At 37.4% G+C, this 16277-nt stretch overlaps 1 protein-coding gene across 3 annotated transcripts in view; it reads left to right on the top strand.

Moving 5' to 3' along the window:
• Positions 1 to 2872: 2872 nt before the first annotated feature.
• Positions 2873 to 16277, top strand: part of GAP43 (growth associated protein 43) — a 455759-nt gene continuing 442354 nt past the window's right edge. For all 3 annotated transcript variants that reach the window (XM_074404333.1, XM_074404332.1, XM_074404331.1), the window contains exons 1-4: positions 2873 to 2936; positions 4410 to 4548; positions 11934 to 12063; positions 12577 to 12694. The gene's annotated coding sequence lies outside the window, so the exon portion shown is untranslated. The remainder of the gene's footprint in view (positions 2937 to 4409; positions 4549 to 11933; positions 12064 to 12576; positions 12695 to 16277) is intronic.

Genomic DNA, 16277 nt, shown 5'->3' with positions numbered 1-16277 from the left:
ACTTCTTTTGGGTATATATCCAGTAGTGAAATTTCTGGATCACATGATAATACTGTGTCTAATATTTTAAGGAACTGCATGCTGTTTTTCGTGGGAGCTGCTCTATTTTACATTCCTATCAGCAATGTGCAAGGGTTCCAAAGAAGGTACCTTAAGAACTGAAAGTTAATAGCAAAAACACTGCAAAATATTGGGAAGGAGAGCTAGGCTACAGAAAGCTGAGTGGAAGAAAGTTAACCAGTTTCATTCTCACTTTTTAACATCAGAAGAGCTTCTCAAGTGATATGAGTTTCAGATATGTCCTTCTATGGATCCCCTATGTTTAGTGGAAGGTATGGGTGTGGTATGGAAGGTGGGCTCTGAGGGGATCAGGCAGTTTCTGGGGCTTATAGCTTGCAGCCTGGAGCAGCTTCCCTCATTTACCTAAGTGTGCCTTAAAAATACTTTTCATTTTCTATATGGCTAATATGTGAAAAATGCTAGGAAACACTGCTCCAAACTATAGGAGTAAAGTTAGGATTAAAATCAGAAAGAGAGGCAAAAGCATAAAATATTTATTCAACAGTAAAATGTATTGAACACTTGTTGTGTTCTAGGATCTAGGATAGACTGGGGATAGCTGGGAGGTACTGTGGGGTAAATAAGATAAAGAACTATATTTTCAAAAAACTTGGTTTCTTGAAGGTGAAGGACAAGCTAATAAGCAGTTACAATACAGCATGGAAAATAACCTACTATGGGAAGGGGAACCAGAAAGTGTTGTATATAGCCACCAGCCTTCACCCATTCTGATCTTGAGATTGAAAGAGAGAGCTCTCTGAACTCTTCTCATTTTCCCTGTTAAGAGAAGCCAAATGAAATACCTGTTTTTCATTTTGTGGGATGTGGATGCTCAGGGTACTTTAGGCATGTCAGGAAAAACATAAGCTGCCTGGACTGAGTGGAGCTGCTTATTAAAATTTTTAGTAGTGTTTGATGGACAAAGTATCAGGAACTTATAAAAAGCAATTGCATTATAATTGAGAAAAGAATTATGAAGACTCAAGGAAGTCATCCCTGAGGACTTCTTGTGTCTGAACTCCAGGCTGAGTTGGGTTCTGGTTCTCTCTGTTCTCAGCACCCTGGGTTTATTTCTTATTGTAGCTCTTAATCACCCAGTACTGTCATTGTCTGGTTACTTATTGGTTAATCTGTTTTGTGCTGTAATAATAGAATATCTGAGACTGTGTAATTTATATAGGACAGAAAATTATTTTCTCACAGGCCTAGAGACTGATTAAGTTCAAGATCAAGGCACCAACGTTTTAAAGGCCTTCTTGCTGCATCCTCACATTGCCGAAAGTGAAAGGGCAAGAAAGCAACTTGGGTGAACACTTTCTGAAGTCTCTTTTATAAGAGCTTTAATGTGTTCGTGATGGAGAAGCCCTCTTCACCTAAACACCTCCCAAAAGGCCAACTTCCCAACACGGTTGCATTAGAGATTAAACTTCCAACACATGAATTTTGAAGGGTTGTTCTGACCACAGTACATACCTAATCTCCCACTTCATTCTACATGTCATGGAGGCAGAGATTCTACTCAGAAATGTTTGTGGGAATAAGTAAGTGGAGCGGTAAGATAACTAAAATAACTGGGACCATTTATATGAAGCAGCCAAGATCCCCGTAATAACTTGGAAAACCTGCTCTGGAAAAGTAGACATTAAGTCTCCATTGCTGGGGCTTCTGACAGCTATGGCATGGTGGCGTAGTACTACCATAGTTCTTCTACTCTAACACTTTCCGAAATACATACCCTTTTAGGTGTTTTCCCTAAATTCTCCCTCTTTCTTTTTTCCCAGATAATCAATAGAGGCTTAAATGTCTATGTGTTGCAACTGTCTGAGTTCATTGTGTTACCGTATTTTTTGTTAAATGGGTATAATTTGAAAACAAGGCCTAGAAATACTGCCATCGTTTATGTGGAGACATTTTAGAAGATTATTATTATCATTAGCATAATTACCTACTTTCTATCCAATTTGCTTCTTCATATTATACATATTTTTGACTTGAGATAGAAGGATGACAGAAGGGTCTCATTTAAGCTTTTCTGTTTTTATAACTAGAAGCAAGATTATTTCTAAAAAGTCAGTAAAGAATATTCCAAAGGAATTGAGGAAAAATGGGATGAGGACTTCAGTAAAACATACTTTGGTGACACATTTTGATATGAAATTTTGTAAAAGCACACACATCCTGATGGGAAGAGGATGAGTAATTTCTTTTTAACTCAGAGCAAGTGTTCTAATCTGGCTAAAATTCTGGGAAGTGCTGGAAATCCCCAAAGCAAACTGCCAGATGCCATTTCTGGATCCTGGATACGTGGGCTTGGTTGCTAAGAAGATGATGCCTCCTCCCCTTCACCACACGCAGCTGACGCCTGAACGATAGGGAGTTGATGTACGCAGAGCAGGGATCTAACAATGTCAACTGTGCTGACATCATCCTAGCTGTGCAGGGCTGATGGGAATTCAGAATATCAAACATCACATCAAGGGCAGTGAGCAGGTGTGACTCATTTCCCTGGAGAACTGGGAGAGAGGAAGGGAGAGGGCAGGATTATCTCACACTGACACACACACAGCCTTTAGACTGAACTATTTGACTGGCTTATTTAAAAGCAGCAAAACATTGTTCTGTCTCTCTCTTCATTTTTCTACCGGAAACACTTTATATTCTAGTCCTTTGTGTCTCAGCATAGAATTGAGCCTTTCAACATCATAGTATTATAAAATACACATTATTTAGGATCATTACTTTTTATGTTACATAAACCAACTATGAGAACAATTCAAACAAAGAAATTTTATGTTCTTTTTTTTCTCTTTAGGTGTCATCTACTGAACTGTTCAGACGCAACTGAATTGAAAAGGAGATGAACAAAAGAGCACGATGTAGGTCTGATGACATTGCTTTGGTATTACCAAATAAATGTAGTGTTTCTGTATTCTAGCAGAGTGTATTACTTGGTATGAGAGAAGGGGTGCATGATAAATGCTCAGTAATTGCTCCTCGGGTGAATAATACAAGAAGCCTGTAAGTTTGTAAGCATGAGTGTTAATACATACATTCTCACATATTTTATGGAGTTGATTATTTATCAGTTGACTTTAAGCGATAATGAATAATAAGATTGGATACAATAACAATTGTGGTGTTAGTGAAGTTACTGGTTTCACAAATCTCTTATCCACTGGAACATTTTATTAAAATGATTAGGCTAAGGCAATTAAATCAGAAAGGAGTGTACATCAAAACAGGAAAAAAAAAAAAAGAAAAAAGAGAAAACTCGTCTGCTTCCAAAGGCTTAGTGTTTAATAGCAATGAAAGAGGATTGGTGAACTGACATGGTTGTATTTTCTCCGAAATTATCCCAATGTGTCTTGCCACTCTGAGAAGTACTAATTTATCTCTGTCTTGTGTCAGCCATAACAAAAGGAACAAAAGGACAAAAATTGTTGTTATTCTGTACTCAATACTAAAAAGTACCACTTTTTACTGCAATTTACTCTGCATGTTTAGTAAAATGGCATATGTATGACAGATTGTGGAGCATATTGGAATCTATGTTTATTGGCTTACTAGTATAGCTTGAACAGCACAGAAACAGAAAGGTGTGTTTCAGATCAATCTATAGATTACTACTTGTACAATACAGATAGTGTTGGAGGCAATAGGAGGGAAGAACAGGAAAAGAGAGGGGTGGCTTCTATAGAATTATATGTGGAATGATATAAAGAACTCCAAGTTCTTGTTATGAGATAACAAGTAAGTTGATTAAGAGAGATGAAAGTGTGCTAGCATGTTCCTAGAAGGCATCTCAAATTTTGAAGGCAGATGTTAAGATACGTAGAAAAAATTTTCATTTCATTTTCTCTGCTTTGAAAGTTACTTGGTAAGGAATTATTCTGTCTCTCTCTCTCCAATCACAATTCCTAATACAGAGATTGAAATTCACACAATGTTTAATGGTAATGTTTGATTGATGATAATGGCAGTGACGATGATGATGTTAATGAAATTGATAATCTGTAAACCTTAGAGTAGTGACTCTCAAACAGGCTCTTAGGATCCTCTAGAATATTGCAGGGGAATGAGTATATGTACCTAAAGAGTTGCCATCATAATAGTCCCTGGATCATGACTGATTTAAAAGTTCCCTTATGTTTTCTTCTTCCACTTCCAAAAGGATCTGCTCAAAAGTTGTTATGGGTCTTTTTTGAGATGACTTATTTAACATGATGTGCTGCTTCAGGACTCTCTAGGAAGGAAGTAGAAAGGATAAAGAGGCATGAACTCATTTTTCTTGAGACGGATGATTACTTCAGTTGAGAGTGTGTGTTTAACACTGTTTTATTAACCCATAGAGAGAAAATGTCATCCCTTATCACCAAGGGACAGAACAACACTGCAGCTATCACCCTTTGGGGGTCAACCTTACTACTCAACCTGAGATGCAAAGGAATAATTCAGAAGCTATATGGGGACAATTTTCATAAGTGCTTGGTAAATTCCTCTTTTCATATTTTGTTTGGGAAATGCATCACTGGGAGTCTTGCCTATGTTTCTTTTAATGGAAGTCATAGCTATTTTTCTTCAGATAATCACATCTAGTGAGGAAAACTCCTGGATAGTTCTGCTATCATAGAATAGATATTAAGTTAGATCAGATGTAAAAGAAGAATATGGGGCTCTTAAAAACTTCTTGAGTTTGACATGCAGAATAGAGATAAAAATAGTTAAATGCAGTATTGACTATGTCTTTGTTGACCACAGAGGGTTATAAAGCTATTAATAGTCTCCTTCTAGAGGCTTTATGATAGAATTATATAATCAAGAATTATTACTAGAGCTGAATTTACTTATTTATCTTGGAATACTACAACCTATGAAATTTCGGGAATATATATATAAAGATAAATGAGAGGTGAACTAGATATGATACAGACTAAAACTGCTGTCACTACTAAAGCTTAAAATGCAGTGGTTTAAACAAAACAGAGTTTATTTCTCTCTCATGTAACAGTCCAGAGTGGTAGGGGGTCTCTGCCAGCCTCAACCTGGATTCTTATCTCTGAGTCCAAGAGAGCAGTTTCATTCATCTTCATCTTTTAGACAGCAAATGGGAAGGTGAAAAGAAATCAGGGCATTACATATTTAATTGTTTTAAAAATAAGTCCTGAAAGTGGCACATATTACTTTCTTTCACATTACACTTGTCAGTAACATGAACACATTCAGCTGGAATCAAGTCTTAAGAAGGTCTTTTATTAGATAGCCAGGGGTCAAGCATGGTGGCTTACATCTATAACCCCAGAGCTTTGGGAGGCTGAGGCAAGAGGATCACTTAAGTCCAGGATTTCAAGGGTGCCATGAGCTATGAACATAACATGGCACTCCAGCCTGGGTAAGAGAGTGAGATCCTATTCCTAAAAAAATAAAAATAAAAATTAGGTAGCTGGTACTCACGTTAAACCACTACTATGGAAGAAAGGGAAAGGGAGAGCAGGTATTGGGACAACTAAGTTGGCTACAAGGCCTTGCTGCAAAGCCACTAGGAGATCTGGACTGGGAAGTTGCCAAGAAATAGCAAAAGACTCTACTATATAGTGTCCTGTAAGGCACCTTTGTAGTCCAGAAGAATCGCTCTAACCTAAAGAAGGGCAATAGGTTTATAGTTGTATCAGTATCCAGAGGAGGAGCACCTATATGGGGAAGTGAGAATATGTAATGCCAGGATCAGTTGTTTCTTCTGGTGACATCAAAGAGAATGATTGTGAAGCTCCCTTTGAAGGCTTAGCAGGGACATGCATATCCTCAAGAGAGGCTAAGAAGGCCCGAGCTTTGGCCAGAATATAATGACTGGGTTAGCCAACAGACTTGAAAGCCAAGTAATAAGGAAAAAGGAGACTTCGTTACTGTTATTGTGGGTGGGTAATGGAAAGAAGTGTGCAGTGTAGCAGAGAAAATTCTTGCAAACATTGATCTCCACCCTTAGAATCTGAAGAACTGATAATGCTAGGAGCTGATTTTTGGAGTCTTCCAGAAAGCAGGATAGTAAAAGAAGCCATAATATCTAAGTTTTGGGGAGCAGGATGAAGAACTACGAGACTGGGCTGAAGAAAAGTTGTACTTGGAGACCATAGCAAATTGCCATACGGGAGAAAGGGAATGTTGGTTCTCTAATTATGAACTCAAGAGAAAGTTGGAGTTGACTTTCATAGAAATTCTATTTGGTGGCAGGGATGTTGACTTCCCTCCAGCAACTTTTAGACCGGAGTTATAAAAACATTGGAACTTCAGTGATGGAAATTTGGTGATATAATTTGCATTTAAGATTAACTAGTGGAGTCAGAATGGCTCTTATTAAGAAGTTAAAAATAATAACAGACTTTGGTGAGGTTATGGAGAAAACGGGACTTTTATACCCTGCTGGTGGGAGTGTAAATAAGTTCAGTCACTGTGGAAAGCAGTTTGGAGATTTCTGAAAGAACTAAGAATAGAATTACTGTTCAATCCCGTTATCCCATTACTGGGTATATACCCAATGGAAAAGAAATCATTCTACCAAAAAGACATCTGCACTTGTATGTTTATTTCAGCACTTTTTACAATAGCAGAGACGTTAAATCAACCTAGGTGCCCATCAAGAGTGGAATGGGAAAAGAAAATGGGATATATCTATACCAAGGAATATTATGCAGCCATGAAAAATAATGAAATTGGGTTCTTTGCAGCAACATGGGTACAATTGGAGGTTGTTATCCTAAGTGAATTAATGCCGAAACAGAAAGCCAAATACTGCATACTCTAACGTATAAGTGGGAGCTAAATAGTGGGTACACATGGACATGAAGATGGGAAACATAGACAGTAGGGACTACAAAAGGGGAGAAGGCAATGGTTTGGGTACTATGTTCACTATTTAAGTGGTGGGATCAATAGAAGCCCAAACTTCAGCATCACAAAATGTACCCATGTAAAAAGCCTGCACATGTATCCACTGCATATAAAATGAAAAAAAAAAAAAAAAAAAAAAAAAACAGGTGGAGAAGGTGGTGTCAGAAAGAGATTGGCAATTATATGACTTTCTAGAAAAGGCTAAGTTGATTGTGGACATATTGTTAGCTAATGTGACCATTTTCTTAGGTGTCCTACTGTTGTCAAGAAGGCTATCATATGTTCGGGTGTGGTGGCTCATGCCTATAATTCCAGCACCTTGGGAGGCCGAGGTGTGTGGATCACCTGAGGTTAGGAGTTTGTGACCAGCCTGGCTAACATGATGAAACCCCATCTCTACTAAAAATACAAAAATTAGCAGGGGGTGGTGGCAGGTCCCTGTAATCCCGGCTACTTGGGGGCTGAGGCAGGAGAATCACTTTAACCCAGGAAGTGGAGGTTGCAGAGAGCCAAAATCAGGCCACTGTACTTCAGCCTGGGCAACAAGAGCAAAATTATGTCCCAAATAATAATAATAATAAATAATAATAATTAAAAAGAAGGCTATCATATATTCTATATAACTTTAAAATGTACAGATTTGCCACCATGGTTTTAGTTAAAAATATACTGTCATGCAAAAATTACAGACTTCACTAATCCCCAGAAGGTAAAGTTCCATGGCTACAGACATGAGGGATGATCTTCAGAGCTGGTGATGGTAGTTGTTAGGACCAGGTATGGGTAAAGCACACAGAACCCACAACTAATCCAGAAGATCCTCTTGGCCCAAGTTGTCCGTGAGTCCCACTCATCCTCAAAAGATAAAGAAAGGTTGGAGGATACCTTAGGGAGTTTGAATTACTTTGAGGATCTGAAAATCCTTGTCCTAACTAGATCTTACAAGGTTGTATTGGAATCAACTTAGGTTGGAAGAGGTCATTGGATCTCCAGAACTTGTGAGGAGTGAATTCTGACATTGACATTAAAGTTGACCCCTTGAGCCTGGCCCTTTCCGAAATTGAATGCTGATATGGTTTTTAAAGTTTCATGGTTTTAAGCCTCATGGTCTTAGCCAAAAAACATCACCCCTGGAAGTCTGCCTACTCTGCAAAAGGTACAGAGACAGAGTAGTTCTCCATCCAGGTAGAAACTACTTAATGCATACCCACTAGTTTCACTGCAAAGACAGTAGTAGACTCAAACCACAACTCGTAGAGGATTTATATTGCGCAAATGTTGACAGTGTAGTTTGTACTTTTGTAACAGCAGAGTCATATCAACATGATGAACAAGTGGCTATGCCTTTATGCTACTAAGATCAGCATTATGATAGTATTTGGACAAGATACCCAGATTTTCTACATCCAGATCTTTACTGGCTATTCTAACCTGGAAAGTCCCCCAGAATTTTTCCATAGAAGAGACAAATCAAGGATAATTAACATACTGTTATTGCTAGAGCCTTGAACACAAACTCCAAAGACCGATTTGCCTGGACATATATTGTCTTAGAAATTTAAGAGAAGACCTTCACTTAAACAAAATATATTGAATGACCTAAAACCAAAGAGGCTAAAAAGCTCACTGACTTCATTTTCATCTTCCAGCTGAAACCTGGGTTTGGATATTACAATTTTGGACTCATACACCATTGAGCATTAGAGGAAATGCAGTGTCATAAGACCTTTGCCTTGATGCCAAAGTAAAATGGATGAGGGTGTGAATATTTGAGTTGTATCTGATATCTTCAAAATCCTGGAACAATACCTGTCCAAGAGAAAACTGAAGGCCTTTTCTAATTCCTTCCAAAATATTCAACTCTTGAAAATGAAGCTGTGTGTGTCCTCTTATTTACCAATTTTTTCAGCCCATTTCCTATTTAAGGCTGCAGAGGAAAGCATACAATGAAGAACATAGGTAGAGGGGAACTGACCATGTTTCCATCAACCTCGAAGCTTCTTAAATAGGTCATTAGTTACCTTATGCTTTCCAGCGATCTTCTGTTTTTCTTGGCATAATGAAAATGTGAGAAATACACCCTATTTGTTGGATATCCTCTATTAGTAACTCTGCTATTGAAGTGTTTATGCTTCTGGGTTCATTATGACATAGATTCTGTGGATGAATATTGAGAAGGCTTGAATGAAAAATATTTAAGACCCAACAACAGATACAATATGTGGCTCAGATCTTCATAGCAATTTCTGTGGCATAATGTGAAACAGGGTCCAGAGCTTTCACCATTAGGGTTAGTGCCCTGACTAGATCAAGCTTTTCCCTTTTCTTTGAGGAAATGCTGCCAGTGGTGAGTTCTACACACATGCTTTAAATAGCTTTTTTTTTTTTTTTTTACAGGATCCCTTGCTAATGTTAAGCTTTTTAGATATTATTGTCCTGATATATATTTCAATCTTGTCTTTCTTATTTTGCAACGTTAATTTTGTTTTAAATCCCGTATCTCCTGAAGTGCACCTCTTTCTTGCCTGGGAATATGGTTTTCCATTTTGATTGAGGGATCAAATAATAAAGGCTCATCTCTTTACAAAGGACAATGTATTATTTATGTGAGTCAGAGAAATGTGTAGCTTTTTGCATTGTGTGGAAAGTGGAAGAACTGAATATCAAACCCATCTGATTGATAGTTATATCAAAGGTTGTCGTCAGTTAAGTTCATTTGGATTGATATGATAAGAGCCTTATGTTTTACATGAAATATTGCTTTAGTAACTATTTGATATTTTTATTTTATTGCTTAACCTTCTGTATTCTTCAAATGCTGTTCACCAAAGGATTACAAAAAAATATTGTTGTAAAATGTTAATTGTTTAGTATGTTTTGAAAAAATAATATTAAATAAAACTATGTTTTTGAACATTATGTGAATCCTACAACTAAACATTGACATTTAAGGTCCTAGGTTATTGCACTGATCTGTTTTCAGCAGCTCTGAAAAATCCCTTAAGGCAATATTATTTAACATAATTGGTTTCTTAGCATACTGGGAGATAAGGAACAATGCAGCCTAGTGTTCCAATTTGGAACAGAAATGTTCATACAGATCAATGACAGGCTATGATTTCCTCTATGCAAGGACTGGCAAAGTTTTCCAGGTTGAAATATTTTTCCTCATTGTTTCCTTTTTTTTTTTTTTTTTTTTTTGTGACAGCGTCTTGCTCTGTCACCAGGCTGGAGTACAATGGGGTGATCTCGGCTCACTGCAACCTCCGCCTCCCTAGTTCAACTTATTCTCTTGCCTCAGCCTCCTAAGTAGCTAGGATTACAGGCCGGTGTCACACCACCAGCTAATTTTTGTATTTTTATAGAGACGGGGTTTCACCATGCTGGCCAGGATGGTCTCAATCTCGACCTTGTGATCTGCCCACCTCAGCCTCCAAAGTGCTGGAATTACAGGCATGAGCTGCCGCGTCTGGCCCTCATTGTTTCCTTTTCTTTTGAATACCAATCCATCATAGATTATTAGAGGGCACTTTATTTATTTATTTATTTATTTATTTATTTATTTATTTGAGATGGAGTCTCGCTCTGTTGCCCAAGCTGGACTGCGGTGGCATGATCTTGGCTCACTGCAACCTCTGCCTGCCGGGTTCAAGCTATTCCTCTGTCTCAGCTTTCGGAGTAGCTGAGACTACAGGTGCGAACCACCATATCCTGCTAATTTTTTGTATTTTTAGTAAAAACAGGGTTAGATGGCACTTTAAAAAAGAAAATAAAATTCTTCTCTACAAATACAGTGACGATAAAGGTTGATAATTCCTTTTATGTTTTTAATTGTCATCAGGTTGCTTTTAACTTTTTTCTCATTTGGTTAGAAGTATTTTATAAATGAAAAAGGTCAGTTTGAGCAATATCCTGAGCTAGTGACATTAATTCATTGTGTACATGAGCCACAGAGACTCAACTAGTTTTACCACCTTCTACTGAATAATAGTTAGATACTAAATGTTTTTCTCTTAACAACATTTATATCATTTTAAAACTCATGAGTCCCCAAACCACATTGAAATAATAATAAATTGCCTTTAAACATTAAAATTATTTGTAACATACTCCTTTTTGGAAACAAAATGGGCCAGAAGAGGTTATCTTTTAAATGATTCTGTAATGAGTGGTGTTTGTTTGCCTTTGAATCTAAATCAAGTCCCCACTTGACGATCTGTCCCTGGTTAAGACACATTGACAGCTAGGCTGCTGAAAAGGCATGAAACCATAAGCAGGAAAACACAAAAATGATCTTCACTAGAAGGCACTCACAGAAACATTCCTGGATAAGCTCTGACAGATGGCTTCCACTAAAGTTAATGGAAGAATTCAAAGATGCTTTTGAAAACAAACATAATAAAACTCAGAGAGATGTTGGAAGACTACAAACAATGCTCTATAAAAAGAAGATATTTTAAAAATTGTTGCCAAAATAGAAAATAGTTACCTATTAAAAGTGAGTTTGTGAATTGGGAGAGCCAATGGTAGGACATCTATCTCAACAAGGTAAAAACGGAGAGAGAAATCGTGAGTGGAAAGCTCAGAAACATGGGGTAAACAACCAGAAAATCAACACCTAACCAATGGGAAGGAGCAGGAGAACAAACTTAGGGAGGAGAATTGAAAATTTTAAAATTAATGGATTTTTAAAATAAAGCCTATAAATTAAAAAGGCATTGCAGCCCAGGTAGGATTAATGAATATATACATATAGTACTTCTGTTTGCAAATATTTGTGTGGGCATAGGGAAAAATATGGAAAGAGACCTAAACTGGTTAGCTTAGGAGAGTAGGGATGGAGGGAAGGGGAGGGAAGTGTACCCTCCTGGGGAACAGGGTCTTAGAGATTTTCGTATCTTCCTCAAGATTTTGAACAGCTTCTGAAAACAGTCCGAATGAAAATATCCCTTAAATTATACTTTTCTTTTTATTTGCCATGTTCCTTCTAGACCTCAACAAAAAAAGTAAAATGGATTTTATCGTACTTAGAAAATCAACAATTGCAGTCTGGATTCAAACATCACTGTTTGATGCACCCAACTTGAGTCAAAAGATGCTTCAACTCCCACTATGCTGGAGGTAAATACACTCAAGATTTTAAGAATGTCTCTTGATGGTGTATAGAATAAGATAGCTTCTCAGCTTTCAGCTTTACTTCATGGTTTTAACTGTCAAAAGAAGCAAGGTAAATAGGTCTTATAACCAAGTGAGTGTTGCTAGAGCCAATCTATGAATTAGTTATACTCACTGATTTTAAATAAACCTAATTTTTAGTATTTTAAATGATTTCTTGAAATGTTGGCTATAATGTCAATTCTTAAAGGAAGGCCGATGTTTCAATGTTGCATAGTGATTCAGAATATAAGGTGTAAATCCAGGCTGTGTGCATGCAAAATTAGTCTGCCAACTACCAGCTCTGAAACCTTGAGCAAGTTACTTAATTGCTGTAGGACTCAGTAACCTTCTGTAAGATGGGAATAAAGGAGTATCTGTATTCTAGGCTTGTTGGAAAGGTCTAAGAACAGTTTCTAGTACATAGGAATGCTAAGAAAATGATAGTTATTAATACTTACTGTATGCTTGATCATTAAGATTACAGACATACCACAAGATGATGACTCACACATCAGAAACATAACAGAGACCTGGAGCCTGAAAGCACTCGTTCAAAGTCTTCTAGCAACAGAAATACCTTACATGCACAGCTCAGGTATTCATTTTTTTGAAGTCTTTTATTTCTTTATAACTTCTCATTTTTGTTTTTATTTTTATTTTTCTCAAACCCAGTGTAAGTTTTTTGGACTTTTTAATGCCTGTGGTTATAGCTATTATAATGGGCTTCTGTATTAGTTGCATATTGCTGTGTGGCAAATTACCCTAAAATTTAGATTCTTAAAATAATAAAAGACTTACATTATCTCTGGCAACTTCTAGCTGAGTGATTCTGGCTCAGAGTTTCTCAAAAAAGTGTAGTAAAGATGTCATTTGTTATTGCAGCCATCCGAAAATTTGCCTGAGACCAAAGAATCCATTTCTGCGATGGCTCCCTCAAGTAACCAAGTGTGTGCTGGTGGTTGGTGGGAGGTATCAGTTTCCCACCATGTGAACCACTTCATATGATTGGAATGCCACAATATCTTTAATGACTTCACCTTGGAAGTCACATTCTATCACTTTTGCAATATTTTATTGATTATTCAGTGTGGAAGGAGACTACACTAAAACATGAATACCAGGAGGCTAGAATCCTTGGGGCCATCTTAGATGCTGACTAACCTAGCATTTTTACCTATTCATATATTTCATTTACTCAGTGCGTCTGTCAGTATCATTTATAGCCAATGCACTAGGCCAGGTGCTGCAGTGGGGCATAAAGATGTGAAAGTCGTAAGTCCTGCTCTTTAAAATTTAATACTTGGTGAAACGGGTGAAACATCCACTCCCATAACTGCAGTACAAAGTAATATAGCACAAATAGCAAGGTTGTAGTGATGTCGGTAAGCACCTCAGGTGTTCAGAGGAAGAGGAGCAATTTCTTGTTGGGGTTTCAGAACAAAGGGAATGTGATCTGGGTTTCAGAATAAAATGGGATCACTGTGGACAAAGACAAGAGAAAATACATCTCATGCTGAGTGAACAATGTGAATAGGATCATGAAGGATCATGAAGTTGAGAAAGCAAGCTGAGTTCAGGGGGCAGCAACCAGAATTCTTTAGAGTAGCTTATGTAGAAACTAGAAAGATACAGACAGGGAAAAGTAGGCAGAGACCAGTTTATGCAAGTCCTTGGAAGCTGTATTAAAATTTTTGAGTCTACTCAGCAAATACTGGGAGCAGATAAAATTTTTTGAGATGGTAAGTAATGGGACAAAATGTTTACTCTTTTAGTTTATTCTCCAAGGGGAATCAGAGAATGAGAAATCAGAGGCATAGAAACAGGGTAGGAAGAACTTACAATAAGGAGAGAAGGTAATAACCATAAATATTATAAGTAGAATTAGAAAGGAATAATCTTGAAGGAGGAATTTGAAGAAGTTTGCAATTCATTGGCTACCACATTTGAAGAAGCTGTCCCAATAACTTGAGATTTGCTACTTGTTTTGGAGGAGAAGTTGGTTTAAAGAGGAAAATGGTTTAAAGAATTTGTTTTAGGACATACCAGTTAAAAAGAACTTGAGGATTCCTCGTATGCTCTCTTTTTCTTTTCCTGCACTGAAGCTTAATCTCTCTGGGTAGTTGCTTCCTGAGATGAATCCTGGGAACTTGGGGAGTTGGGGAATCCTAGCACTGAGGTAAGGAAAGAGGGCAGTGTGGGAAAGAACAGGGCTAGAACCTCAGAAAATTGAGTTAGTTGGCTCCAGAGTCTGTTGAGCTCTGGTCATAATGATGGTGGACAAGGGATAGGATTGTGAGAAAATGATGAACTGAAAAATAATATAGTGGCTGAGGTCACAGAATTTGAAATCATACAGGCATGATTAAAAATCCAGGGCTGTATTTCTAGCTGACCTTGGCAAAATGCTTAATTTGCAGGAAGCTCATTTGCCTAACCTGTAATAAATAGGATTCATAATAGGGTGTTGTGAGGTTTCAATGAAAGGTTTGGCATATCAAGCTTTCAGCTTGGTGACTAGCACATAGAAAACATTCTGTAATGAAAAGTAGATTTATTGAAATGGTGGGCTTTATGATATTACAAAAGGAGATTGATATTGTCCCAGGATCTTTTAGACCAGGTGAGTAGAATTACTGATCTCTTTTGGAATCTGATTAATGCCTTACTGCATACAGCTGGAGGGAGGTGAGTATTCCATCTTGAGTTATTTTTGCATATGACATAAGGAAAGGGTCCAGTTTCAGTTTTTTTGCACATGGCTAGCCAATTTTCCCAATACCATTTATTAAACAGGGAATCCCTTCCCCATTGCTTGTTTTTGTGAGATTTGTCAAAGATTGTAGATGTGTGGCATTACTTCCAAGGTCTCTGTTCTGTTCCATTGGTCTATATCTCTGTCTTGGTACAAGTACCATGCTGTTTTGATTACTGTAGCCTTGTAGTACAGTTTGAAGTCAGGTAGTATGGTGCCTCCAACTTTGTGCTTTTTGCTTAGACTTATCTTGGCTATGAGGGCTTTTTTTTTTTTTTTTTTTTTTTTTGGTTCCATGTGAAGTTTAAGGTGGTTTTTAGAGAAAAATGAATGAAAAGGAATGAACAAAGTTTTTTAAGTCCCAAGAAATATGGGACTTTATTAAAAGAGTGAACCTATGACTGACTGGAGTAACTGAAGGAGACAGGGAGAATAGAAACAAGCTGGAAAGCACACTTGAGGATATTATCTAGGAGAACTGCCCCAAACTAGCAAGACAGGCCAACATGCAAATTAAGGAAATACAGAGAACACCACTAAGATACTCCATGAGATGATCAACCCTGAAACCCCAAGACAGATAATCATCAGATTTTCCAAGGTATAAATGAAGGAAAAAAAGTTAAGGGCAGCCAGAGAGAAAGGCGAGGTCACCTACAAAGGAAAACCAGTCAAACTAATAGAGAACCTCTCAGCAAAAACTCTACAAGCCAGAAGAGATTGGGGGCCAATATCAACGTTCTTAAAAGAATTTTCAACCCAGAATTTCATATCCAGCCAAACTAAGCTTCATAAGCAAAGGAAAAATAAAATTATTTCCAAACAAGCAAATGCAGAGGGAATTTGTTACCACCAGGCCTGCCTTGCAAGAGCTCCTGAAAGAAGTGCTAAATATAGAAACAAACAAGCAAAAAAAACGGTACTAGCCACTGCAAAAACACACCAAAATATAGAGACCAATGACACTATGAAGAAACTGCATCCACTGTGTGCAAAATAACCAGATAGCACTATGATCTCAGGTTCAAATTCACACATAATAATACTAACCTTAAATGTAAATGGACTAAATGTCCCAGTTAAAAGACGTAGGCTGGCAAATTGGACAGAGTCAAGATCCATTGGTGGACTATATTCAGTAGATCCGTATCACCTGCAAAGACACACATAGGCTCAGAATAAAGGAATGGAAGAATAGTTACCAAGCAAATGGAAAGCAAAAAATAAATAAATAAATAAAATTTAAAAATCAGAGGTTGCCATTCTAGTCTCTGAGAAAACAGATTTTAAACCAACAAAGATCAAAAAAAGACAAATAAGGGCGTTACATAATGATAAAGGGAACAATTCAACAAGAAGAGCTAACTATTCTAAATATATATGCACCCAATACAGGAGCACCCAGATTCATAAAAGAAATTCCTAG

The sequence above is a fragment of the Saimiri boliviensis genome, chromosome 8 (assembly GCF_048565385.1).
Source record: "Saimiri boliviensis isolate mSaiBol1 chromosome 8, mSaiBol1.pri, whole genome shotgun sequence".
Classification (NCBI taxonomy): domain Eukaryota; kingdom Metazoa; phylum Chordata; class Mammalia; order Primates; family Cebidae; genus Saimiri; species Saimiri boliviensis.
The sequence above is the reverse complement of the archived record's forward strand: the minus strand, read 5'-3'. Positions and strand labels throughout refer to the sequence as shown.